The sequence below is a fragment of the Cervus canadensis genome, chromosome 2, assembly GCF_019320065.1.
Source record: "Cervus canadensis isolate Bull #8, Minnesota chromosome 2, ASM1932006v1, whole genome shotgun sequence".
NCBI lineage: Eukaryota > Metazoa > Chordata > Mammalia > Artiodactyla > Cervidae > Cervus > Cervus canadensis.
The window spans coordinates 90,903,400-90,931,371 of NC_057387.1; the positions used below are offsets into that span (position 1 = coordinate 90,903,400).

General features: G+C 41.0%; 1 protein-coding gene across 4 annotated transcripts in view; it reads left to right on the top strand.

Annotated features, from left to right (window-relative positions):
* FAF1 (Fas associated factor 1) overlaps nucleotides 1–27,972 on the top strand; it is a 507,320-nt gene that overhangs the window by 478,519 nt on the left and 829 nt on the right. The window lies entirely within an intron of this gene.

Below are 27,972 nucleotides of genomic sequence, written 5' to 3' on the forward strand. Positions count from 1 at the left end.
CCTTCAGGAAGAAGGGAAAGCATCCAGGAACAGGTTTTAAAAGCAAAGATCTTTAATGGTTTCCCCCTCCTTTGTAAACCCACCACCACCACCACCACCACCACCACCAGGTGTCAGGGTTTTTGTTTTGTTTTTTCTCCTTTGTTTTAAAATTGATGTGTCTTCAGCAGTCATAATTTTTTTAAAAAAACTATCCCCTGCTCTCATCCAGACCCTTCCTCAGGAAGGACTGTATATGCAACAGGGAAAAAAGATTTTTATAGAATATCATTTTTATACAACTAAAACAGAAAGACACGTCATGTTTAGGATTTGGTTAGTACAAAATCCTGAATTATCAAAAATTTTCAAAGTGACTTTATATAACCTCCCACTCTTTTGTCCTGTTCATTTATCCCATGAGCAGCCTGGAAAAGATCAATCCCTTTCTGAGAACAGTAGCATTTAATAATCAAATTGTCTTTCAAAGGTGTGTGCTCCCAGAGAAAGTGAGAGAAGCAAGAGTCAGGCTATTTACTAGTCCATTGTTGCACACTACAACTATTCTGGGAAGTTGAACACAGTCAACAGTGATGAGATATCCCCCAGAGGTAGTCAGGAGTCCATTCTGTCAGGAGTGGGCAAAGGGATCACACTCTTTGTGATAGTTCCGTCTCCGTATCAAATATAAGCCCATCAGCAGCTTGATTTTGGATGGTCCTATCAAAAAACAAACACTTTGCCGTTGGCATTTGTATGTGACCCAGAGGGTACAGACAATGTTCATAATGTTTCACAATTTCAGGCCCTACCCAAAGGTATCCTAAATCTACAATGGTCCCAGACTCAGAGTCCTGTTCACTGAACCTATGCTCACTTGCAGTTCAGCACTTGTGGTACATTCTGATGCTGAAGCTGCTCACAGCAGACAATTAGGTTTTAGGTTAAAATCAGGTCTGGGCCATTAGGATTTGTGGTTTAGGATTCCAGTAGAAGGCATTAGTGATTTTGATTTTGAATTTTTTTCCAAAAATCACTGCAGATAGTGCCTATAGCCATGAAATTAAAAGATGCTTGCTCCTTGGATTTTCATTCTTTTCAAATCACAATCACAGAAAACTAATGAATCTGATCACATGGACTACAGCCTTATCTAACTCAATGAAACTGAAACTATGAGCTGTGCCGTGTAGGGCCACCCAAGACGACGGGTCATGGTGGAGAGTTCTGACAAAATGTGGTCCACTGGAGAAGGGAATGGCAAACCACTTCAGTATTCTTGCCTTGAGAATCCCATGAACAGTATGAAAAGGCAAAAGGATAGGACACTGAAAGATGAACTCCCCAAGTCGATAGGTACCCAATATGCTACTAGAGATCAGTGGAGAAATAACTCCAGAAGGAATGAAGAGACAGAGCCAAATCAAAAACAACACCCAGTTGTAGATATGACTGGTGATGGAAGTAAAGTCCAATGCTGCAAGAGCAATATTGCATAGGAACCTGGAATGTTAGGTCCATGAATCAAGGCAAATTGGAAGTGGTCAAACAGGAGATGGCAAGAGTTAACATCCACATTTTAGGAATCAGCAAACGAAAATGGACTGGAATGTGTGAATTTAACTCAGATGACCATTATATCTACTACTGTGGGCAAGAAGAAATGGAGTAGCCTTAGAAGAAATGGAGTAGCCCTCATAGTCAACAAAATCCAAAATGCAGTACTTGGGTGCAGTCTCAAAAATGACAGAATGATCTCTGTTCGTTTCCAGGGCATTCCATTCAGTATTACAGTAATTCAAGTCTATGCCCCAACCAGTTATGCTGAAGAAGCTGAAGTTGGAACGGTTCTATGAAGACCTACAAGGCCTTGTAGAATTAACACCCAAAAAAAGATGTCCTTTTCAGTATAGGGGACTGGAATGAAAAAGTAGGAAGTCAAGAAACACCTGGAGTAACAGGCAAATTTGGCCTTGGAGTACAAAATGAAACAGGGCAGAGGCTAACAGGGGTTTGCCAAGAGAACGCACTGGTCATAACAAACACTCTTTCCCAACAATACAAGAGAAGACTGTACATGTGAACATCACCATATGGTCAATACCAAAATCAGACTGATTATATTCCTTGCAGCCAAAGATGGAGAAGCTCTATACAGTCAGCAAAAACATGACCGGGAGCCGACTGTGGCTCAGATCATCAACTCCTTATTGCCAGATTCAGACTTAAATTGAAGAAAGTAGGGAAAACTACTAGACCATTCAGGTATGACCTAAATCAAATCCCTTATGATTATACAGTGGAAGTGACAAATAGATTCAAGGGATTAGATCTGATAGACAGAGTGCATGAAGAACTATGGACGGAGGTTCGTGACATTGAACAGGAGGCAGTGATCAAGACCATCCCCAAGAAAAGGAAATGCAAAAAGGCAAAATGGTTGTCTGAGGAGGCTTTACAAATAACTGAGAAAAGAAAAGATGCAAAAAGCAAAGGAGTAAAGAAAAGATACATCCATTTGAATGCAGAGTTCCAAAGAATAACAAGGAAAGGTAACAAAGCCTTCTTCAGTGATCAGTGCAAAGAAATAAATAGAGGAAAACAACAGAATGGGAAAGACTAGAGATCTCTTCAAGAAAGTTAGAGATACCAAGGGAACATTTCATGCAAAGATGGGCTCAATAAAGGACACAAATGGTATGGACCTAACAGAAGCAGAAGATATTAAGAAGAGGTAGCAAGAATACACAGAAGAACTATATAAAAAAGATCTTCATGACCCAGATAACCACAATGATGTGATCACTCACCTAGAGCCAGACATCCTGGAATGTGAAGTCAAGTGGGCCTTAGGAAGCATCGCTACAAACAAAGCTAGTGGAAGTGATGGCATTCCAGTTGAGCTATTTCAAATCCTAAAGGATGATGCTGTTAAAGTGCTGCACTCAATATGCAAGCAAATTTCAAAAACTCAGCAGTGCCCACAGGACTGGAAAAGGTCTGTTTTCACTCCAACCCCAAAGAAGGGCAGTGCCAAAGAATGCTCAAACTACTGCAGAATTGCACTCATCTCACACGCTAGTAAAGTAATGCTCAAAATTCTCCAAGCCAGCTTCAACAGTACATGAACCATGAACTCCCAGATGTTCAAACTGGTTTTGAAAAGGCAGATGAACCAGAGATCAAATCGCCAACATCCATTGGATCATCAAAAAAGCAAGAGAGTTCCAGAAAAACATCTGCTTTATTGACTACGCCAAAGGCTTTGGCTGTGTGGATCACAACACACTGTGGAAAATTCTGAAAGAGATGGGAATACCTGACCACCTGACCTGCCTCCTGAGAAATCTGTATGCAGGTCAAGAAGCAACAGTTAGAACTGGACGTGAAACAATAGACTGGTTTCAAACAGGGAAAGGAGTCCATCAAGGCTGTATATTGTCATCCTTCTTATTTAGCTTATATGCATAGTACATCATGAGAAGTGCTGGGCTGGATGAAGCACAAGCTGGAATAAAGATTGTGGGGAGAAATATCAGTAAGCTTGATATGCAGATGACACCACCCTTATGGCAGAAAGTGAAGAAGAACTGAAGAGCCTCTTGATGGAAGTGAAAGAGGAGAGTGAAAAAGTTGGCTTAAAATTCAACATTCAGAAAACTAAGATCATGGCTTCCGGTCCCATCATTTCATGGCCAATAGATGGGGAAACAATGGAAACAAAAACACTATGTTTTTGGGCTCCAGAATCACTGTAGATGGTGACTGCAGCCATGAAGTTAAAAGATGCTTGCTCCTTGGAAGAAAAGCTATGACCAACCTAGACAGCATATTAAAAAACAGAGACATTACTTTGCCAACAAAGGTCCATCTAGTCAAAGCTATGATTTTTCCAGTAGTCACGTATGGATGTGAGAGTTGGACTATAAAAAAAGCTGGGTGCCAAAGAATTGATGCTTTTGACCTGTGGTGTTGGAGAAGACTCTTGAGAGTCCCTTGGACTGCAAGGAGATCCAAACAGTCCATCCTAAAGGAAATCAGTCCTGAATATTCATTGCAAGGACTGATGGTGAAGCTGAAACTCCAGTACTTTTGCCACCTGATGTGAAGAACCGACTCATAAGAAAAGACCCTGATGCTGGGAAAGATTGAAGGCAGGAGGAAAAGGGGACGACAGAGCATGAGATAGTTGAACTGCATCACCGACTTGATGGACATGAGTTTGAGGACGTTCCAAGCATTGTTGATGGACAGGGAAGGCTGGCATGCTGCAGTCCATGCGGTTGCAAAGAGTCGGACACAACTGAGCGACGGAACTGAACTGAACTGCTCCTTGGAAGGAAAGCAACAACAAACCTAGACAAAACAAAGATATCACTTGGCCGATAAAGGTCCATCTAGTCAAAGCTATGGTGTCCAGTAGTTATGTATGGATGTGAGAGTTGGACTGTAAAAAAGGCTGAGTGCTTTCCAATAGTGGTGTTGGAAAAGACTCTTGAGAGTCCCTTGGAACACAAAGAGATCAAACCAGTCAGTCCCAAAGGAAATCAATCCTGAGTATTCATTGGAAGGACTGGTGCTGAAGCTGAAGCTCCAATACTTTGGCTACCTGATGCAAAGAACCAACACATTGGAAAAGACCCTAATGCTGGGAAAGATTGAAGGCAAGAGGAGAAGGGGGCAGTAGAGGATGAGATCGTTAGATAGCATCACCAACTTAATGGACATGAATTTGAGCAAAGTCCGGGAGATAATGAAGGACAGGGAAGTCTGTCCTGCTGCAATCCATGGGGTCACAAAGAGTTGGATACAACTTAGCAACTGAACAACAGAAGCCAGCAACTTTTCTTCTGCAGCAGCAAAGCCAAGATGCTATAGGGACAGACAGCTGTGTTCCGAGTTCAGATGGCAAGCAAGACTTTCCTACGCTGTTTTGGCCTTGTCCAAATTTACCTACTCAAAATATGCACAGTTTACCTGGAAAATCATAAGCCTCTAAAGACTAAACATCTGATTTTTTAAGTGCTGATGAGTAAACTAAAAACTACTTTTTAAAAATTCCCAATGTGTATCTCTGTCTGGAGGTTGCCTCTCTTTTCTACATTGTCCCTCTTTCTCCAGATGCACTAATAGGCAAAAACTGTTCTGGAGATTTGATCTGTTATTCAAAGAGTTTAAATTCTAACCCACTCACCAGCAGCAAAGAGCAAGGCAGTTGTGTTCTGCTAACACTTTTTGCTTGCAGCTTTCCCCAGTTAAGCTCATTCCGCTAGCATTTATGAAATTAGAGGTATATAATGTTTTATATCAATTTTTACTATATACCCAAATATAGTAGCCACAAAATCATTATTTTTTAGTCTCTCCTTTTTTTTCTCATTGCAAATTTACTTAACCCTCCAGCAATAAATTTAGCATTTTGTTCAGTTGCTCAATAGTGTCCAATTCTTTGTGACCCCATGGACTGCAGCGTGACAGGCTTCCCTGTCCTTCAGTCTCTCCCGGAGTTTGCTCAAATTCATGTCCATTGAGTTGTGTCCATAGATGCTATCCAGCCATCTCATCCTCTGTCGTCCCCTTCTCCTCCTGCCCTAAATCTTTCCCAGCATCAGGGTCTTTTCCAGTGAGTCGGTTCTTCACATCAGGTGGCCAGAGTAGTAGAGCTTCAGCATCAGTCCTGCCAATAAATATTCAGTGTTGATTTCCTTCAGGATTGATTGACTTAATCTCCTTGCTGTCTAAGGGACTCTCAAGAGTCTTTTCCAGCACCACAAAAATTCGAATGTTAAAGTTACTGGGGGAAGACCTGTTTTACAACATGAAGGAAGTCAGGAAGGGAACCATACTAGGCTGCTGCAGCAAGGGTGTGTTGTGTTGGTCACACGGTCGTGTCTGACTCTTTGTGATCCCATGGACTGTAGCCCACCAGGGAATTCTCCATGCAAGGATACTAGAATAAGAAGCCATTCCCTTCTCTAGAGGATATTCCCAAGCCAGGGATCAAACCCAGGTCTCCTACATTGCAAGCAGATTCTTTACTATCTGAGCCGCCAAGGAAGCCCAGCAAGGGTAACAGCAGCCAAACAAGAAATTTCTGAAATATTTTTCTCCCTTAATTTTCCTGCTAGTTTATCTAAAATTGTGCTCCAGTTCCAGGAACTCGTGTAACTTTATTTTCCCTCACACTCAAAGGTGAGAACAGTACAAACTTTTAACATTTTTGGCCCATCCAATCTCTTGCCACCTGAAAAAGAGAACAAAAGCTGAAGGCATACAAGGCTCACCTTTTCCCCCTCACTTTAGCCAATACAGCCAAAAGCAGTCAGGGGAGCCAGTAAGCCAACTCTCCTGGGTTGGGTCTGTTATTTTAAAATTCCATAAGGTAGCTTTTACCTCTCACAACAGACCATCAGCTCAGTTTCTGTTTCATACCATGTATAAATGACTCTGTATCCACTCAAGCACAAAATGTTCATCATTCCCTGCTTCTTCATCCTTTCTTTTTCCCCCAAAGCAGTATTTCTACCATATTTTGATGAGTCTGGTTGGGCTTCTGAATCCCACTTCTGACACTATCTGTGGAAGAGGTCTCAGGACCGCTCCAGAGTTTCATGGTTCCATAGCAAAACTCATAACTCAGGATGTAATCATACTCCCAGCTATGATTATTACAGCAAAAGGAAACAAAGCAAGATCAGCAAAGAGAAAAGGCACATAGATTGAAGTCTAGGAGAAACCAGGCAGAGCTTCTAAGGGTCCTCTCTCAGGGAAGTCACACAGGATGGATTTAATTCCCCCAGCAATGACTTGAGACAACACGTGTGAAATGTTGCCAAGCAAGGAAGCTTATTAGAGACTCAGTGTTCAGGGGTTTCACTGGGGGCTGATCACGTAGATACTCTGCCTATATACACCAAAAATCCAGAATCCCGGAAGAAAAGAAGATGTTCAGCGTAAACTGTTAACATGTTTTTTGTACAAACTGTTTAGGCATAGTAAGCCACAATTATCAGTTCTGGGAAACGTACAAACCCTCCTAAAAGCCAGGTTCCCAGATGCCAACCTTGTAAGCAAACCTTTCAAAGTCATCAGGCCTCTTCTCTGCACATATAATTTTATTTTTTAAGATAGTCACATCTCAAGTTTACTTCTGGGGTTTACTAGTAGATATGTAGATAGAACTCCATAAACTGGAAAACTTCTAAGCATTTGACTTTGCCTCTCATCTTTACTTGTAGCAGAACTTGGTCCAGTAGTGAAGGATAAAAGTAACCTCAGAATACAAACAGGCATCAGTTAACCTTGTATTTTCAAAGAGATTTTTAAGAGAACCCAAGGGAAGCTCAATCCCTAGAGATAGTCGTCACCTAGTTTCTAGAGTGCCAACATATTCAATATAAACTCGCCCCCAAATCTGTAGTGGTCTGCTCAGAGCGGCCGCAGTTGTTCTTGAGGTTGCAACTACACTTCCTCACCACAGAGGGAGAATTACTTTCTTCAAACTGGCTACTTAAAATATAGAGGGAGTTGTTGGTATTTATTTTTCCTTGCTTGTTTCATAAGTAAATATAAATCAACACTGTAAGGATGATTTATTTAACACTACTTCTTTTCAGTCACATTTCTGAGGCACTGCAGCCTGAAACAGGAGCATGCGTAGACCTGGAGTCAAATGGACCTGGTCTTGAATTCTAGATCAACTTTTCACTGAGTGATCTTAGAGAGATTACTTAATCTCTTGGTAAAATGGGAGTTACAGTGTCTACTTTAAAGGGTTGTTGTGAGCATTAAGTGAAAAAATAAATGTAACATGTTTAATAAAGATATAGCATTTAACAAGGTAAGAATCTAATAATGGTAACTGATATGATGTAATGGTGATTATTTCTCACTTCACTCCCACACCCTCTTTCATATCCTTAGTTTTTCCTTTCTGTTTTGGTTTTAAGAAGACAAGAAATCTTTATCCAATATTAATTGTTTAGAAACTATCAGCTTTTACAGGAAGGATGTCTAACAGTCTACCTTGCATAACCAATAACAAAAGGTTAAGGAGTGTTCAGGTAGAAATATATAGAGTTTAATATCTGCATTCTGTTTTACCAAAACAGCAGATTTCTTTCATAGTTGGAAGCATTCCTGAATTAGTTTATGGTATCTTTCCAAGGGTGAGAGACAGGCTTATTTCCTCATGATGACATTTGTATCAGGGTCCTCCAGGGCTGGCTCTGTGTAAACTCACGTCAGGCAGTAGCTGTACTGTCTTATTTGCCTTTGTGACCCCTGTTTCTGACCACACAGGCCTATCGCAGAGTAGGGGCTCCCTGAACTGTGGGTAGGTGGAGTGTAAGTGGATGACACACACTGGGGAGAATGTAATGACAATTATAACATGGCCTTGGTCTAAAAGACCAAGTCTGTAGGGGCAATAAGGCAGGAGATCACCTTAGCAGGCTTGGAGCACATACCACCAAGTGAGGCACAGAAGCATACACTGATTTGACCAAACAAAAAGGTCTGTGTGGGGAGTGCACATTGTGGTTAGAGAGGTATCTGAAGCTAAGAAATTAACAATTTTATTCTGTAGGCCATGGGGCTGTTAGTTTTAGAACTGAGAGGTATAGCCAGGTCTTATAATTTGCAGTAGTTACATTGTATAAAGTTGTCACAAGCACTAAAGAAGCAAATACTCAATTGTTGCCCCTAGGTGAAGTAGAGGGTTAAATTACTATGAGCCTCTCGTCACAAATTTTCATCAACCGATCAAGATATAACCTTGTCTTATGTGTGTTTCTTTTTAAAGACACCTTATTTGACATATAATGTTGGTTAGTTAACATTGAATTTGTGACCAACTCATGCCTAAGCACAGCTTATCTAACATAGACATAGTCTCTCTCCTACACACAGCCTTCCTACACTTAGGAACGCTAGGTAGCACCTCAGCACTATGCTTAGCAGCCATTGATTGAGAATTGCTCACAGTTTGCTATAACCAGATTTTAGGATATGAAGTTGGATGTGGAGAAAAATGAGATGGGAGGTAAAAAATACTGGAGAGTTCTCTTTGCATTAAACAAACACTTGAGTACTTCTGATATATCATAAGACATTGGGAATACAGTAGTGAATAGCCTAAATAAAGTTTTTACCCTCATGAAACCAATTCTAGTGGAAATTTTAACTAGTTAAAGTAGATGTTGGCCCTTGTGTAAGGATGCAGAATTTAGGCTTAGAGCTGTCAGTTGGCTAACAAATTGGGTTGCTAATAAGTTGCAGAGTAATGGCTCTAGCTAGGTCTTTTGAGTCCACATTTCTGTCTACATCATGCAACCCTAACCATGCCTGATCTCATCTGATTACATAGTTCTGTGTTTTTCCCCTACTGTCTCAAACCTGTTGATTATTTGTATCAGAAAGGATCAGAGTAGTGGGAGCCTGGGAAAGGGAAACCAGATACTTGTTTTGAAGTATACAAGACAACAGGTTTATGAGAGGTAGAACTAAGATGACAGCGTTGGAGATGAAGAGGAGACACAGAATCAAGAAGAAACACAAATCACTGAGATTTGGTGATTATCTAGCTATATCAGGATAGAGATGGTAGGAAGAAGGGGTTGTCAAAGGTGCTTAGAGGTACCGTGTGCAAATCAGAGAAGACTGATGAAGATGCAGGTTCACTTTAGAATTTGTTAAGTCTGAGGTGCCAGGAGAAAGTATAGTTGGTGCTTTCTGATGAGGACAAAGAGATTTAAACTGAGACTGGCTCAGTACCAAAAACTGGCCCTGGCAGTAACTGGAATAGATTTGAAGGAGATAAGGCACAGAGAGACAGTATAAGGCAGTAGTTGAAAGATTGGGTTCTGGAGTCCCAAGCTGATTCTCACCTCTGCATTTCCTAGCTTTTTGATCTTCGGCAAATTACTTAACCTCTACGTAGCTCAATTTCCTCATCTATAAGAGAAGGATAATGCTAGTACCTACTTCACAGGGCTTTTGGAAAAATGCAATGAGATGATACTTATAAAACACTAGCGTCAATATGTAGTAAATGCTCAGCATACCTAAGCCGTTGTGATGAAGTTGATGGCAAGGAGCAGAAAAGATCTTGCTAACCCACAAAAGAATTGAGAGACCAAGTGATACTCTGTAAGAAAACCCATCATTGAATGCTCCTCACCAGATCAAAAGGGGTACACAAAAGAGTTTTTAAAGTATGTTTGAGGTGATTACAGCCATTTCATGAAAGTTGAATGGGATTCAAAACCTTAATAAAATCTGCCCTTGCCCCTTTCTAACTCATTTACAAAGTACTTGGAACAGTAGGGGGTTATAACAATGAATAAAGCCGTTTATTTTATGCCACTTATATGCACAATCAAGTATATTAGTTATCTGAAAGATGCGTATCATCTCCATTTTACAGATGAGGACACAGAAGCTTAGAGAGCTTAAGTTTCTCAAAGTTGCATGGTAAATGTCAATACCAGTATTTGATTCTAAAATCCAGGTTCTTTCCCTATACCATGCTGAACATAAAATGCAGTGACTGTTAGGATTGTGTGTAGATAGGCTGGTGTATTTAAACCTTTCCAAAATTACTTTGCCCCGGAACTTAATGTTATAAGGTGCTTATAAATCACTATATCATTCAGTATCAGAAATAAAATAACTTTTAGAAAGCTGTACATACAATCCAATCTGGCTCCATCCGGCCATAAATAAAAAATCATTAGTTCTGTGCTCAGTATTCCAGGTGCTTCTGCAGACACGTTTTGCTCATTTAAAGTCTGTATAATAACCCCATTGTAAATACAAACAACTGCAAACGTGTATATGCGCAGATTAACCTTTTCTAGACACTCCTTGTAATTTTCAAAGCCAGTGCTGGAGTTTCACAGTGCAGTAGCTCATGTATCAACATACCAGTTCCCCTGGGCCTCACTGCAGTGCTCGTTACAGCTCTGGCAGCAGCCCTAGCCTGCCTCACCTGGACCACACCCTGCTTTTCATCCAGAATCTAGCCCTGCAGGCTTCAGGTTTAGTGTCTGTGGCTGAATCCCAAACCTGAAGATTCTTGATATTTCCAAGTTTATTCCACTTTCCTTCCTTGTGTGAACAGGCTTTCCTCATGCATGCATTTTAGGCTGTGAGAACTGCAGAAAACCCTTATTTTCTAGATGAGAAAACCAAGATGCTGAGAAGAAAAAAAAAATTTGATCAAGGCCTCGAAAAACCAGACACCAAAAGCAGAAATGGTTAACCCAAGTTTACATAGTCACAGAATTAGCGTAAGATATAGTGATTGCTGATGCTCAAGCTCCAGTATTTTGGTCATCTGATGCGAACAGCCAACTCATTGGAAAAGTCCCCGATGCTGGGAAAGATTGAGGGCAGAAAGAGAAGGAGGGCATCAGTAGATGAGATGGCTGGATGGCTTCACCATTGTGATGGACATGAACTTGGGCAAACTTTGGGAGATGGTGAGATACAGGGAGGCCTGATGTGCTGCAGTTCATGGGGTCGCAAAGAGTCGGACACAATAACAGCAAAAATATACGTTTTTTAAACAAAAAGAAATTTGTACACATGAAATCTGAAATTATTTGGGATTATGTCTGATTGATCTGAATTTTCCCTAGTACAGTGCCTAGCACATACTAAGTGAGTAATACTAGTTTATTGTATCTGAAAGTCAGTAGAGTGGTTAATTAGATTGTGGGGAACAGTTATGCATACTGGAATAAGACAAAGAAGAGAGAGCAATACAGAGTTAATTGACACACTAGGACTGAGTCAGGTGTTTACCTGCCTTGTGCTCCCCGCTGCCTTCTTCCATACTGTAGCCCTTTACTGTTCTGAATTGCAGTGGGCCGATTTCTTGCACATCCTGCCCTGGATGCTGCATTCCTTGAGGGCAGAGGTAGTGCTGTGTTCACCGTTCTATCCCAGTGCCCAGCATGATTTCTGACTTCATAGTAAACACTCAGGAAATATTTGTCTAGTAAATAAATGAGAGAAAATAAAATATTCCTACCCATTCATGCATCTACTGTTTTTGTTTGGTTTTTGTATTTCTCATCTCACCAGGCAGAAACTCATGTGTAATTTATGGTATCCTCATGGTTGAGGAAGACAAGAGAGGGACCACATTATAGTGGCATTCACCCTCACTTATTCCTTCTTTTCCCTCCACATTGCTGTACACTTGCTCACTCACTCACTCCCTTCTTCTCCCTCCCCTTTCTTTCTTTCCCTCTCCCTCTCTGGTTTTCTGCCACTCCCCCCGCAGAGTCATAGAAGCAGAACTTCAAAGTGTGGAGTCTCTGGAATTCAAGAAGTCACCCATGTAGTTAAATTTTTAGTTGTTTTTTGTTTTTTTGTTTTTTTTTTTTACTTTTCCCACATGTTTGTTTGTTTTTCCTAAAGGATAGTTGATTTACATTGTTGTATTAGTTTCAGGTATACAGCAGAGTAATTCAGACACATAGATGTGCATATACATATGTTCTTTTTCAGATTCTTTTCCACTATAGGTTGTTACAAGATATTGAATGTAATCCCCTGTGCAGTGTACTAGGTCCTTCTTATTTATCTGTTTTACATATAATAGTATATATCTGTTAGTCCCAAACTCCTGATTTATCCCTCCCACACATCCCCCTCCCCCTTTGGTAACCATAAGGTTGTTTCCTCTATCTGTGAGTCTATTTCTGTTTTGTAAATAAATTCATTTGTATCATTTTTTTTTAATTCTACAACTAAGTGATATCATATAATAGGTGGCTTTCTCTGTCTGACTTACTTCACTTAGTGTGATAATCTCTAGGTCCATCCATGTTGCTATAAATGGCACTATTTCATTCTTTTTATGGGTGAGTAGTATTCCACTGTGTGTATATACCACACCTTATTTATCTGTTCATCTGTCAAATGGACACAAATTGCTTCCATGTCTTGCTATTGTAAATAGTGCTGCTGTGAACATCGGGGTGCATGTATGTTTTCAAATTAAGAGTTTTCATCTTTTCTAGATATATGCCCAGGAGTGGGATTTCTGAGTCATATGATAACTCTATTTTTAGCTTTTTAAGGAACCTCCGACAAGAGCCTACAATATGTTGCCTACAAGAGACCCATTTTAGGGCAAAGGATGTTCATGCTAAGTTGTTTCAGTTGTGTCCAACTCTGTGCGACCCTATGGACTGCAGCCTGCCAGGCTTCTCTGTCAGTGGGATTCTCCAGGCAAGAATACTGGAGTGAGTTGCCATGCCCTCCTCCAAGGGATCTTCCCAGACCAGAGATCAAACCTGTATCTCTTATGTCTCCTACATTGGCAGGCTGGTTCTTTACCACTAGCACCATCCACACAGATTAAAAATGAAGGGATGGAAAAAATGTTTCAGGTGTTTTTTAACAGTCAGCCTCTTATTTTGACATCTCCAGTAGGATAGTCTCAGATGAATGGAATATAATGGAAAGGGGACTGAGCTGGGAGTCAGGTATCCTGGAACAGAATTTTTACTCTTCCAGCCATTTGTTGTATGATCTCAAGGAAGGTACTTACTAGAGAAGTAAGTTCTAGGTCCTGTTTTCCTCATCTGAAATATGAAGAGATTAAAATAAGTGCTTTCTTAATCTTCTGTCAGCTCTGATACTATGTGATTCTATAATTAAATGACCTGGATATGGATAATACCTACCCTGTTGACAACTCTCTTCTGAAAACTAAAACAAAACCATTGGCTTCCAGTCCTACTGGCTTTATTTAAGATCATCTTCTCTTACTCCTTTTATATGAGAATGTCTCTGTCCCCGGCAGTTTACGGGGACTTAAGCTTTTATTTACTGTAGTTGGCAGTTCCTATAAGCCGGGGCTTTGACAATATTTCACATTTATTTATCTGAGCCAGAGCTTAGGATCAGGTGGCAGTTAAGTCACTTAAGGTTATTCACATGCATTGAAAATGTTGCTTAATAATTCAGAACCAGTTTTCTCTGTTTAGAGTATTAAGATTTTTTAAATCCTTCTAATTATGCAATTCCAACAGCAGTTTAAATAGGCAGGGAAAAATCTGTCCCTTCTGAAAGGGCAACAGATGCAAACTTATTTTCATTCCCTTTGTCTATGCAGCAGGGCTGACTGAGGCAAAGGCCAGAGAGAGTCCAGCGCTAGAGGACTTGCCTGGGTGACCTTCTGGTGGCATCACTGGCAGGCTCTCCCTGCCATAGGAGTGAGTCTAGGAGAAGAGGTCTGGGGATGTGGCTTCTTTTAATTTTGGATTGGTGGAGGCTTTAGCGGGTAGTGGGGAGCCTCCATTCAGTCATTCAGTAGGTCAGTCTTTAAGCCAACAGTTGTTGAATTCACACTGTTTCCAGTAGTCTACTACTGGAATAGCCCTGGGGATAAAAAGTCAATAAGACCTCATTTTATGCCCTCAGAATTCAATATAACTGGAGAGACTGACTCATAGACAATTGCAGTATAGCTTGAAAGACAGAACAGACAGATAACTTAGTCTGAGACAGGAGCTGATCCTTTGGGGTAGGTCCTTCAGAAGTGGGTTGGTTAAAGTATAGGCATACCATGTATAGGAGTACTATTTTAACAAAGGACAAGGTTGGCATTACCTGTGCCTGTTTTCCAGCTTAAACACTAACCTTGAGTCTGCCAGCAGACCCTTTAAGCCACCTTGTCTGAGAAACCCAAGGGGAAGCAAAAGTATTAGTTAAGCAAGTGTGAATTCATCAGGTGCAGGGCAGTGGAGTAGGAATATGAAGGAGAGACCTCAGTGAACATATATGGCCCCTTTGTCAACAGGAGCCATGACCCCATGAACGGGAGAAGACGCTCTGTCACCTAGACCTGGTTTCATGAGAGAAGTAGCAGTTAAGCTGAACTTTGAAGGATGCTTTCAACATGTGAAACGGGAGAAAGGATGGTCCACTAGTGGGAACAACATAAACAAATGTTCAGGGAAGAGAAGCAGAAGCTATAAATGGGGAATAGCAAACTGCTCTGGTTGACCAGAGCATAACATCTTTGAAGGGATGGTATTTAGAGATCAAAATAGTAAAGAATGTTGGGGCCAAGCCACCACCACCCTTTCAAAAAGTGTAGGCCCAGATTCTACTTGTTGATATTTTTTTCAAAAGAAAATAGAATGTCCATTTTGCAACTTACTCCTAAAATATCATTAATAAAGTCTTGCTATGTATTTTTTCATATTCCATAATGTCCATTCTCTGGTTTGGTCATTTATTCAACAAGCAGTTACTGAGAGCATATAATATACCAGATTCTTTGCTGGATGTTGGAGATACAGAAGCTGGAAACAGTCCTGCCTTGTAAGTTATTCAGTCTTACACAGGAAATGTTTGTGTGAAGACAAGCTGTGATGATGCTCATCACAGCCGTGTAAGATGCTGCATCAGATGTCAGCATCAAGCTCAGAGAAGGAAAAGTTACTTGTTCAAGCTCACACGGGTGTGCTAAGGTTAGTGGTGAAGTTTGTAGTCACTCAGAGGGTATTCGTTCCATTCTCTTCTCCTCTACTTTGAGGCCTGACTCACCCTCTGTGGACTTGGAACTGAAGTGATAGGAAATGAGCATGAAGGAAGTTCTGGCCAGGTAAAATGCATATCTCCACTTACTTAACATCCTCCCTCCTAAATACTTTTGTTTCTCATCAGAGTACTTTTCCTTAAATCCATGACTTTGGGAGCTGGTATAAGTTTGGTGCAGTAGAAACACCCACTGTACCAGCCTTCAAAGAAAACACCTGCTCTCTTCATGATTCTTGCTTTCCAGTTTCATAAGCTTTGGGCAGATGAAATGTAATATCAAAATAGCTCAGAGAGAGCCTTGGTAACATTTAAGATATTGAACGTGCTGCATCTGGTAACTAGAAAATTTAATGATCTCCTGCTGTTTTGGTAATTGGATAAGTAAATACATCAGAATAAATCACACCAGCGAGCCTTTTGTATGTCGTTAGGGACTCAACTCTTTTAACTCCTGTTCAAAGCTCCAGCTCTTGAGCTGTGTTGGCGTGCAGAGTTAACGCACACACCAGCTCGCATGGCTCTGCTTGAGTATTAAAATGCATTCAAGATGCTTACATTCTCCCCAGACACTCTGCCTGAAGAGTGCATCTAGTGTGCTATTCCAGGTCTCTCTTAAGCCTGAGAAAAATTTTTCCAAGAAGTTTAAACATAATATGGCGTTTGAGTCCCTCACAGTCTGTCTCCAAACTGTCTTTCCAGCCATTCCTTCCACTCTTGGCATGCTCTGAGCCTTGCCAGGAAACTTACCCATTTACAAATTGGGGGGAAAGAGGTCAAAGCAAAAAGGAACTATCCTGTTGTAGTATGGAATCTTGTAGGTGTTTTAAGTAGGAGGGAGACGGGCTCAGATATTTTGTTCAACTCTCTCTCGAGTGACAGGAGAAACCCAGAGAGAAATGGTCTGTTAGAGCTTATTAGGTATTGAATGATACTGTCATTACAGGTGAGAAATTTGGGTCTTCTGGAGGTCCAGTGACTTGCTCAAGAGCACTCCTGCAGAACCAAGATTCAAAACCCACCAGACCTTTTTCTTACTGCCTCCCTAATTAGCACTTAATCCATGTCTACTAAAGAACAATAATCAGAGTTTCTATGAGAGTATTTAAGCCGAAGTAGCAGTTCTAAATCGAAACAGTTAACAGGTTTCTCTCCTTTCATTTGCCTCTTAGTGCCGTGTTTCAACACAGTGGTTAATGTTGTGGACCCATCTTTTATCAGAGAGAAACTCTGTGAGCTTCTATACCAGGAGCTTTTTATGCAAGATCCTGGCTGCCTTCCATGATGTGGGCCTCTGAAAGTGAGGCATGTCCCCTCCGTCAATGTTTCCCAGACTGCTTCAGATGAGAATATGCATTGCAAATGTTTGTGCACCTCATTGGGGGTAATCACACAAGGTGCTCAGGGTCAAAGGTAACCCACCCCTCAGGATCCTGGCTGCTTTCAGGAATGAGACCCATGTCCTGGTACACCTATAACCCACACCAGCAAGGCTGAATGGCTCTGGCTTTCTCTTGCCACAGTCCAGAATCCTCATTAATGAATTTGCCTATACCCTGTTTATTAAGCTTTCAGAAACAGTGAGCTTGCAAACCACGGTGTAAAGCAGTACTTCCTTTTAGTTACTTGAAATTGTGTCTTCCAGAGCCCAGGAGGGACAGGACTAATCTTGGGCTTCCCAGGGTGAGGAGGCATGCCTCTTCTATTCTTTTTATGCTTTTTATATTCATTCTGCCAATTTGGATCTTCTTGTGTATCTAGACTAAAGAGACTTTCCCCTCCCCAACCCACCCCCCACCTCTCCTGATAGAAGTCCCTCTGTTCCCTGTGGGTCTTCCCCACTACCCTTTAATACAGTGACCAGGCCACTCTTGCCTTATGAGATGGACTGCATTCTGCCTATGGAATATGTGTCTCTCTCAAAAACCTGCTTTAAACTTAAAAAAAAAAAAAGAAAAAGTGTAGTGACCAAAACTACTGTCAGGGATAGCAGTGCAAGGAGGGGGTCACATTTTTTGTTTTGGTGCCTAGGATCTCCCTGACAGTGCACCGAGTTTGAGGTCATTTATTACTTGGAACACTTTAGAATTGGTATCCTCATTAAATAGCCTGTCTAAAGGCACAGGCTGGGAATGAAGAATCCAGATTTGGTCCCAGATCTGCTGAGAGTGCTGAGTAACCTTGGGTAAGTTCTTTCCACTCACTGGGCTTTTCTTTCCCCATCTATTACAGAAATGGACTCCTAAAGGCCCTCCAGCTTTAACAATCGCTAGGTCTGTGATAATTGAGGAGCTATGAATGAAATTTGCCCAAGTGCCTGAGTTGGTAATATACCCCGTTGTGGGGAAATTTATGCTTCAGTTACACAAAGGGTATAGTCTTTCCAAGCAAGAGACAAAGAATAAATAGTGCATTGTATGACTACAGTACTAGAAGTACCTAATGTGGTGGTTAAGAAAACAGACTTTGGAACCAGACCTAGTTTTAAATCCTTGCTCTGTTACTTCTCACCTGTGCGATCTTAGGCAGGTTATATAAACTCTCTGAGCTTCTGTTCCTCATTTTAAAGTGGAGGTAATAGTACCTCCCTCATGGGGTTGTGTAGTACTTATAAAGTACTTGGTACAGTTAGCACCTAGTAAGCTCCCATAAATGTTAACTGTTGCTATCATTATAATATTATTTTTAAAAAAACATAGGGCAGCCTGGACCTTCGTTTTCTCTCCCTTTGTTCTTCCTTTGACTTTCCTTTCTTTCTCTCTTCTTCCCACCTAACAACATCAAGATAAGGGGTCCTATAGGCATTCCTGTGCTTTGCAGCCACAGAAGACCACCCACCCTCACTTCTAGCACCCCACTTGTTTTACCACACTTTAATAATGGGAAGAATAGCATCTCTCACTCTTTCCTGGAAATCCTCACCCCAGTGCCACTCTTTTCTGTGATCCTGTGAGACAGATTGGTCCAGAAACTATACTGGAAGCTGGGATGTAAGTAAGCCACAGTGAAGCCCCAGCCCCATAGTGCAACCGTTCCAGAATGGAAATTCTTTTTGAGGTTGCGTTACCACCTGCAGCAAATGTAGAGGAGAATTTGCTAGGAGCTAACAACTGGTATTGTGGATGATGTTGATGATCAGTCCCTTACGTTTGCAAAAGACTTTACAGTTACCAAAGCCTTCTCACACCCTGATCAGCACACGACCAGCAGATTGGGTCTTAAGTTCTTCCTCTGATACTTTGTGGGTATAATTGCCCTCTTTAAGGATTCCCAGCTCATCAAAAGGTGTTTAAAGAAAATCGACAATTAGCTGTTAGGACCAAGTTGATAGTAACAAAAGTTAGCTTGTTTTCCTTTGGGGAACAACAAAGCCTGTGCCACAACAGGGACATGAGCCAGGACAGCTGCAGAATGCCTGCTTTCTTTATGGCCAAGAAAAGCCATTTAGTCGCATTAGCTGTCCCCTGTTTAGAAGAAAGATCAGAAGTTAAAAGAAAGTGAAGTGCAGTGCATCAGATACAGGCTAGAAGCTCACAAACCTGGGTGCAAATTCCAGCATTATCTTTCCTACTTAACTGTGTAATCTTGGGCCAGTCCCTTAACCATTTTTCACCTCAGAAAATTCATTATAAAATGAGAATAACAGGAGCACTTACCTCATAGGTTGTGACCATTTAATTAGGTAATATATAGAACATAGAGTATAGTGCCTGACACTTTGCCAAATAAATGGTAAATTTTTTGATAGTGATGACATTGACAATTATTTTTTAAACTTATAATTAATATGCATTTTTTTTCTTTTTTTTTTTTTCTTCAGTGGGTTTTGTCATACATTGATATGAATCAGCCATAGATTTACACGTATTCCCCATCCTGATCCCCCCTCCCACCTCCCTCTCCACCTGATTCCTCTGGGTCTTCCCAGTGCACCAGGCCCGAGCACTTGTCTCATGCATCCCACCTGGGCTGGTGATCTGTTTCACCATAGATAGTATACATGCTGTTCTTTTGAAATATCCCACCCTCACATTCTCCCACAGAGTTCAAAAGTCTGTTCTGTATTTCTGTGTCTCTTTTTCTGTTTAATATGCATTTTTTTAATAGAGTAGGTAACAGAACATGTTGGGGGCTTCCCAGGTGGCGCTAGTGGTAAAAAACTCACCTGCCAATGCAGGAAACACAAGAGACGCGGATTTAATCCCTGGGTTGGGAAGATCTCCTGGAGGAGGAAATGGCAACCCACTCCATTACTCTTGCCTGGGAAATCCCATGGACAGAGGAGCATGGCGGGCTGCAGTCCATAGGGTCACAAAGAGTTGGACACAACTGAGCACACATACATAGCTAACAGAATATGTCACTCATAGCTTACCTGAAAGACAAGTTGTTCTTCCAAGTTCAAAGCAAATGATGATTTTGAACAAAACCAAGGGCAGATGTATTCAGTTTTACTAAATATAATATGGGGATTTACATATGTGGCCTTTGTGCTACCTCATAGAATAGAAGGAGATCAGGATTTGGAATGAGAAGACCTGAGCTCCACCAATTTCTAGCTGTATAACCACCTGTAAGTAATGTCCCTATTTGAACTTTGGTGTTCTCATCCTTGAAAATGAGGATAAATTAGTCTGATCTCTTAGGATAGCTCTAAGGTTTAGATAATATATGTTAGGGTACTTGGAGAGCTTGTCAGCCGTGAATAATGTTCTATTGTCTGAATAAAATGTTCCAATCTGTTTACCTATTTACCTACTACAGAATGTCTTGGTTGTTTCCAAGTTTTGGCAGTTGTGAATAAAGGTGCTTATTAAACATCTGTGTGCAGATTTTGGTGTGGACCTTAGGTTTTTAGCTTCTTTGGGTAAATACCATGGAGTGCCGTTACTGAACTATATAGTAAGAATATGATTAATTTAGTAAGAAACCATCAAACTGTCTTCCAAAGTAGCTACGCCATTTTGCATTCCCCCAGCAGTAAATGAGTGCCAGCGTTTGGTGTTGTCAGTGTTCTAGATTTTGGCCATTCTAATAGGTGTGTGGTTTTCATTGTTTTAATTTGCATTTCCCTGATGGCATATACTGTTGGAAAAGCATCTTTTCATATGTTTATTTGCCATCTGTCAGTCTTCTTTACTGAGGTGTCTTTAAGGTTCTGGGCTCATTTTTTAACTGAGTTGTTCATTTTCTTATTGTTGAGTTTTAAGAGTTCTTTGTATATTTTGGATTAAAGCTCTTTATCGGTTGTGTCGTTTGCAAATATTTTCCCCTGGTCTCTGTCTTGTCTTTTCATTCTCTTGACAATGTCTTTTGCAAAGTTTTTAATTTTAATGAAGTTTAGCTTATCAATTATTTCTTTCATGAATTGTGCCTTTGGTGTTGTATCCCAAAAGCCATCACCATACCCAAGGTCATCTAGATTTTCTCCTGTGTTATCTTCTAGGAATGTTATAGATTTGTGTTTTACATTTAAGTTCACAATCTATTTCAAGTTAATTTTTGTGAAGGCTATAATGTCTGTGCATCTAGATTCATTTTTTGCATGCAGATGTTCAGTTCCAAAACCAGTTGTTGAATTTAGCATTTTTTTAAAAATGTGAAAATATTAGATCCAGACTTTCCTTTACTCAATTTTAAAATAAAATTTACCTTAGGAAAGCTAAATAAAACATAAAAGACTAGTAATACCAACCCTACAAGATTTTGATTTAATGTTTGTGTAAATATCTTACAAACTATAAAGTACTATTCATATATTGCCATTACTGTTATTTTTAGTATTACTCAGCCCCTACTCTCAGGTAGCTCCCAGCCTAGTAGTAGTGTTATATTTGTGCTCAGGCATTTTTGTTAAATCAGAAGCAAAATAGTGTGACTAGAAAGAACCTCAAATCAGAAGTCAGAAACAGGTAGAGCACTGTATCTGTGCTTTATCAACCATGTGATCTGGGCCATGTCACTTGACCTCTCTGAGCCTCAGGTTGCCCACAGAGAAATGAAGGGCTTGGACCATTTGGCATTTAAGGAGCTTTCCCACCCTAACATTGTAGGACTCACTCAGTATGGCCTAAGGATGAAAAACTGTCATATTGATTCACATTTTTCTCAGCAGCGATATTATATTTTTTCAGGAAAAAAAAATAATAAAGCCCAGGGAAATAATAGAAGTACAATGTACATGAAAGTTCAAACTGCTGAGAAAAGTGACCTAGAAAAGAATAACTCTCTTTGGCAGAAAGCATGTCTCATTTTTGTTAACATAAACAAAAGCCAGTTTGCTAAAGTGTAAACTTAATTAGAATTTTTTTTTCAGGTTTCCTAAATATAATGAATAAAGTATCAAGAAGGTTGACTTTCCTTTTCTAACATAGACAAAGTCAGGCCATAATTCTTATCTGAGAATGGTGCTCCTCCCCCAGAGGGTCCCAAAGGGAGGGTTTCTCTGTTGATTTAGAAAGTCAATAATTCAGTAAAATCCCAAGTAAATGGCAGGACATAAGCTCAGATTGCATTTTTGTATTCGTATTTTATAAACATTTCAGGATTTTTTCCTTGACCCTTGACCTTTTGCCATTCTTAAAGTGAAGATCTTATATCCTAGAAGCTTGGTTAGAAACAGCTTCAGGGTCATGTCATCCAACTTCTTTCTCTGTGTGGACTCTACGCTTACCAGCACCTCTGGCAAAATAGTCCAATAGTTAAACATATGGATTCCAAAGCTAAATTGCCTTGACTCACATTCTGGCTCTGCCCTTAACAACTTTGAGAACTTAAGCAAGTGTTAATATGTTCCATGGCTCAGTTTCCTCATCTGTAAAATGGAAATAACAATTGTACCTATGTCAGAGGGTTATTATGAAAATTAAATTGTTCTATAAATCTTAAGTGCTTAGAATGTGGCTGGTACAAATTAAATGCTCAATAAATGTTAGCTTTATCATCATGATCTTCTTCTTCCTCAAATAAGCCCCTCTTTGAACACTTCCCCTCCCCTCCTGACCCCTGTATTGTCCCAGGGCAGCCTGTCAACGTGTAGGCCAGAAGCACTCTGGTTATGATTAGCTTTGGAGTCAGGCAGACTTGAGTTTTAAACCTTATTCAATCTGCAACCTTGGGTAAGATAACCCATAGTATCTTCAACTTTAAAATGGTAATAATAATACATACTTTATTTGGCTGTTTTGAGGACTACTTCAAAAGCATTTTATATGAAGTATTTAGCGTGGTTCCAGCTCACTGTAGGTTCGGAATATGATTAGCCCTTGAACAACGTGGATTTGAACTACACAGGTTCCCTTATAGGCAGAGTTTTTTTCAGTAGCAAATACTCAGTAATATGCCATTCTCAGTTTTATTATGGATGCAGAACCACATACAGAGGAACCACAGATATGGAGGAACTGCATATATGAAGGGACGACTACAAGTTATTATGTGATTTTCCACTGCTTAGAAAGGTGATGATCCTAACCCGCAGGTTGTTCAAGGGTTGACTGGAACTGATGATTACTACTATGATGATGATGATAAAAAAAAAAAAAAGAAAATTACAGGACAAGAGGGGAATGAAGAAAGATGGAAAAGAAGTAGTGGCCACACCAGCAACCTGCTGCTCTATTAAAAAGTATTTTCTGACCAGCTGAGTTCTGCTCCCCTACAATTCCACCTCGTCATCGCCATCTCTGCTCACTGGAGCTGCAGAGGACACGTCTGCTCTGTCTGCCTGGCTTCCTTGCCAGCCCTGCAGATATTCCAAGGGGGCACACAGCCCCCTCCTTGCCCCTACAGCAGCAGGAAGGTGTACCCCATTTTTCAGATGTGTGTTAGGAAACATGGTTTTTAGATTGCTCCCTAACAGGAGGTCCCTCCAGCACACTCCCAATCCTTCTTGAATGGGGCCCAGACACTTCAGGGTCATTTCACAGTATGACCATGCTCCTGCTGGGGAAAGGCATGGCATCCTGCATCTTGCTAGGTTCTGAACAGTCTCTGTCTACTCCAGGCAGATGAGAATGGAAACGAAAATTGTCCTTGTTCACTTTAAATTTCTGTCTGAAATGACCTTCAGAGAAAAAAATTGCTTGTGATATGGGGCACCAGAAGGGGCACCAACACAACCACATTTAATATGAGCAGTCTTTTGGTGGCACAGCCCTGCTGAAGGGGTTCTCCAAGTATTGAGACATTGATCTATCAGAGAAAAGAGAGCCCTTCTGCTGAGCAACAAGATGGAATAAGAGAGAGAGCCTAGTGCAGGCCTGGGCTCCAGAAGACTTTGGGGAAAGAGCTCCAGCTAAAGTTAGGCAGATCCAGTCCCCACCCAAGGCAGTGCTCCAGCTAGTAATGGCTGCTACCAGCTGTGCACTTGCTGGTTCAGTCTCTGTACCAGAGCCTTCATCACCATTATTCCATTTAACTAGCACAGTTCAGTTCAATCGCTCAGTCGTGTCTGACTCTTTGCGACCCCATGAATCGCAGCACGCCAGGCCTCACTGTCCATCACCAACTCCCGGAGTTTACTCAAACTCATGCCCATCAAGTTGGTGATGCCATCCAGCCATCTCATCCTCTGTCGTCCCCTTCTCTTCCTGTCCCCAACCACTCCCAGCATCAGGGTCTTTTCCAACAAGTCAACTCTTCACATGAGGTGGCCAAAGTATTGGAGTTTCAGCTTCAACATCAGTCCTTTCAATGAACACCCAGGACTGATCTCCTTTAGGATGGACTGGTTGGATCTCCTTGCAGTCCAAGGGACTCTCAAGAGTCTTCTCCAACACCATAGTTCAAAAGCATCAATTTTTCTGCACTCAGCTTTCTTCATAGTCCAACTCTCACATCTATACATGACCACTGGGAAAAACCATAGCCTTGACTAGACGGACCTTTGTTGGCAAAGTAATGTCTCTGCTTTTTAATATGCTATCTAGGTTGATCATCACTTTCCTTCCAAGGAGTAAGCTTCTTTTAATTTCATGGCTGCAGTCACCATCTGCAGTGATTTTGGAGCCCAAGAAAATAAAGTCAGCCACTGTTTCCACTGTCTCCCCATCTTATTTCCCATGAGGTGATGGGATCAGATGCCATGATCTTAGTTTTCTGAATATTAAGCTTTAAGCCAACTTTTTCACTCTCCTCTTTCACTTTCATCAAGAGGCTTTTTAGTTCCTCTTCACTTTCTGCCGTAAGGGTGGTGTCATCTGCATATCTGAGGTTATTGATATTTCTGCTGGTAATCTTGATTCCAGCTTGTGCTTCATCCAGCCCAGCGTTTCTCATGATGTACTCTGCATATAAGTTAAATAAGTAGGATGACAATATACAGCCTTGACATACTCCTTTTCCTATTTGGAACCAGTCTGTTGTTCCATGTCCAGTTCTAACTGTTGCTTCCTGACCTCCATACAGGTTTCTCAAGAGGCTTCCTGACCTGCATACAGGTATTCTCAAGAGGAATACCAGGTGGTCTGGTATTCCCATCTCTTTCAGAATTTTCCACAGTTTATTGTGATCCACACAGTCGAAGGCTTTGGCATGGTCAATAAAGCAGAAATAGATGTTTTTCTAGAACTCTCATGCTTTTTCAATGATCCAGCAGATATTGGCAATTTGATCTCTGGTTCCTCGGCCTTTTCTAAAACCAGCTTGAACATCTGGAAGTTCTCAGTTCACGTATTGCTGAAGCCTGGCTTGGAGAATTTTGAGCGTTACTCTACTAGCGTGTGAGATGAGTGCAATTGTGCGGTAGCTTGAGCATTCTTTGGGATTGCCTTTCTTAGGGATTGGAATGAAAACTGACCTTTTCCAGTCCTGTGGCCACTGCTGAATTTTCCAAATTTGCTGGCATATTGAGTACAGCAGTTTCACAGCATCATCTTTCAGGATTTGAAATAGCTCAACTGGAATTCCATCACATCCACTAGCTTTGTTCATAGTGATATTTCCTAAGGCCCACTTGACTTCACATTCCAGGATGTCTGGCTCTAGGTGAGTGATCACACCATTGTGATTATCTGGGTCATGAAGACCTTTTTTGTACAGTTCTTCTGTGTATTCTTGCCACCTCTTCTTAATATCTTCTGCTTCTGTTAGGTCCATACCATTTCTGTCCTTTATTGAGCCCATCTTTGCATGAAATGTTCCCTTAGTATTACTAATTTTCTTGAAGAGATCTCTAGTCTTTCCCATTCTGTTGTTTTCCTCTATTTCTTTGCACTGATCACTGAGGAAGGCTTTCTTATCTCTCCTTGCTATTCTTTGGAACTCTGCATTCAAATGGGAATATCTTTCCTTTTCTCCTTTGCTTTTTGCTTCTCTTCATTTCACAGCTGTTTGTAAGGCCTCCTCACACAACCATTTTGCCTCTTTGCATTTCTTTTCCATGGGGATGCTCTTGATTCCTGTCTCCTGTACAATGTCACGAACCTCCATCCATAGTTCATCAGGCTCTCTATCAGATCTAGTCCCTTAAATCTATTTCTCACTTCCACTGTATAATCATAAGGGATTTGATTTAGGTCATACCTGAATGGTCTAGTGGTTATCCCTCCTTTCTTCAGTTTAAGTCTGAATTTGGCAATAAGGAGTTCATGATCTGAGCCACAGTCAGCTCCCGGTCTTGTTTTTGCTGACTGTATAGAGCTTCTCCATCTTTGGCTGCAAAGAATATAATCAATCTGACAACAACCTATAAAAGAGAAATTTACTATTCCCATCTTATAGGTAGGAAAACTGAGACTCTTGGGTTGTATTACTTCTTCAAGGTCATATAAGTAGTAAGTAACAGAGCTAGAGTTTGAATCTGTTACTTCACTATTTTTAACTACTGTACTGTATAGACAGACCCTCACTAACTATGTAGCCTTAAACAAGTGGCAGCCATTTTGAGCCTCAGTTCTGTCATCTCCATCTTACCTTGCATAGTTTTTTAGGAATTAAATGAAATAACATATTTAAAGTGCTCGACATGTAATAGGTGTTCAAGAAATTAGTTTTCTCCTTCTCAAATCCCAGCTCTCCACTTAAAGTGACTGGGAAAAATCACTCAACTTTTATCAGACACAGTGAAAACTGGGTGTGTTTTCTGAACATCTAACCTTGTATATTGATAATGCAGCCTCGAGGCTCCAATCTCCCAGCCTCTTTTGCTTCTTAGCCTATCTTTCTGCTGGTATGCACAGCTCTGGCAGTATTATGATTTTGGTTTCTCCCAGCAAACATCATATTTACGAACCACAAATAACAAAGTAGAAGATGCCGGAAGAGCTCTGGCTTGTTAATTAAGAACAATAGCAGAAGCAGCTGGGCAGAAAATACCAATGAGTCAGAAGCAGAGGCAGCATAGCTCTGTTTGTTGACAGAAGCCAGTGCAGTGTTGTACGTTAATTGGGGAAGTGGGTAAACATTTGCCTGCAGCTTGCCCCCACTCCCCACCCGCCCACCCTACCCCCTGTGCATTGGAAGACAGACAGCAGGCTAGGCCCTCCCCACCACCTTGTCTGCCCATCTGCCCAGAGCCCAAGAGATATCAGTAGAGCAGCCTTGCAATGGGTTCCTTGTAAGCACAGAGGATTCTGGAGGCGGATGTGTCTCCTTAATGACCCTCCTGGGCATACCAGGTTTCCATCTGGATACAATCAAAGATAGTGTTCCCTTCTTCAGCTCACCAGCCTGCCTGTGACACTCAGGCCCCCAGGGTGTCCCCTCCCCATCACCTTGGAGAAGAGAGCAGAGCCATCTCATTAGGTGTGGCTTGAGTTGAGCAGAGGACAAGATTGCCCATCTCAGGTGCTGTAGTCTTTGCCTAGGGGCCCAGAGCTCCTGTACACAAATCTGACTGTACCCAAAGCAGACTGCCCGGCCTCCCATCACACACACTTGGAGCTGTCCGTTTATCTGTGTGTCCATCATCCACCCTTATAGTTACACACATATATGGCAGCTATCATTGAATACCTGCTCTGTACCAGACACTGTGCTAATTATGTTTTTCCTCACTTAATCCTCATATCAGTCCTACAGGGATGATACTAACTCCAAAGCCACAAAGCTAATAGCTACACAGTTGTGGTTTAAACCAGAATCTTCTGGAGTCACAGCCCATTGTCCTCATCACTAGATTAGTATTAGTTGTCTCAGTTTTTTAAAATTCACGTTTCCTTTAGGAAAGTTTGGGGGTTTTTTTCCTCTCACTGTTGGATTCAGAAAACCTCTACATCACATCCTTGCTGGTGACCAAGGAAGCCATAAACCTAATATAGGGTTTGATTTGGGGTATGATTAACATACCCCAATGAGCCAAAAAGACTCTGTCTAGCTTTATTCTCTGTACTAGTTCATATTATGAAATAATTTTTATTTCTAAAATATAGTCATATTATTGCATCAACTTCCTCCTTTTTTTGGAACTAAATATCTTCACCAACGCCA